Consider the following 916-nt stretch of genomic DNA (forward strand, 5'->3'; position numbering starts at 1 on the left):
TCTCATATCCCAGACACCAACATCACCTTCTTCTGATCCAGTAAAAATAAAATGTTTTTGGCTAGGATGTTGAGCAATACACGTGACTGGCACTTGATTCTAAAAAACAAAAAAACATCAAATTTGTGAGTTATTATAGATAACTTTTGTCATTAATAAAAATTTTCGGAGCTAAAAATTTACCTGAGTAAAGTTATTGATATTGGCAGTTATATCACTTTTATCCACTCTCAAATCCCAAAGCTTAATTTGACTAAGTGCATTACAACACAGAACTTGAGTTTCAGTCAAAAAACAAATGCAAGTTAATGGTGAGCTGCTTACGTCTTCTAAAAAATAGAAAATAAACAGATTAATTTACTAATATAATTAAACTTTTGTCTAGAATATAAAATAACATGTTATTACATTGATTTATATATATTTTTTTTCTTCAAAATATGAATATTTTTTAATAATTTTACTACCACATAAATTATAAGTTGATATGGTTAATTCTTAGGTTAATGAAAATCTCTTAAATGACATTGAATAGGCTTTAACCTATGTGTGCTATCTCCTATATAATGAGATAAGCTCATTTGAATAAATGAAATATTTTACATAAGGTTGATAAGGATATGTATTTTAATGTTACTCTAAAAAAATGGATAGATAGATACTGAACTATAAGACATGTTAATTGACTTGCTGAATAAACAAAAGTTAAATCTTATGAAACTNTAGATAGATACTGAACTATAAGACATGTTAATTGACTTGCTGAATAAACAAAAGTTAAATCTGATGAAACTTTTTATGATTTTATTTTTTAACCTAAATAAAATATTTATGGATTTTTGATAATTAACAATTAATTTTTTTTATTTACCAAGTGCTTGATGAACCTGTTTGGTATTCAATGATATAATATTAA

The 916-nt window shown here is 24.9% G+C and overlaps 1 long non-coding RNA gene across 1 annotated transcript; it reads right to left on the bottom strand.

The window, feature by feature from the left end:
• LOC126910106 (uncharacterized) lies at positions 1–916 on the bottom strand. Its single transcript, XR_007705185.1, has 3 exons — positions 872–916; positions 184–329; positions 1–99 (listed from the first exon to the last, which is right to left on the bottom strand). It is a non-coding gene; the product is annotated as an uncharacterized LOC126910106 (long non-coding RNA).

This window comes from Daktulosphaira vitifoliae, unplaced genomic scaffold (assembly GCF_025091365.1).
Source record: "Daktulosphaira vitifoliae isolate Bord-2020 unplaced genomic scaffold, ASM2509136v1 Scaffold_4439, whole genome shotgun sequence".
Taxonomy (NCBI): domain Eukaryota; kingdom Metazoa; phylum Arthropoda; class Insecta; order Hemiptera; family Phylloxeridae; genus Daktulosphaira; species Daktulosphaira vitifoliae.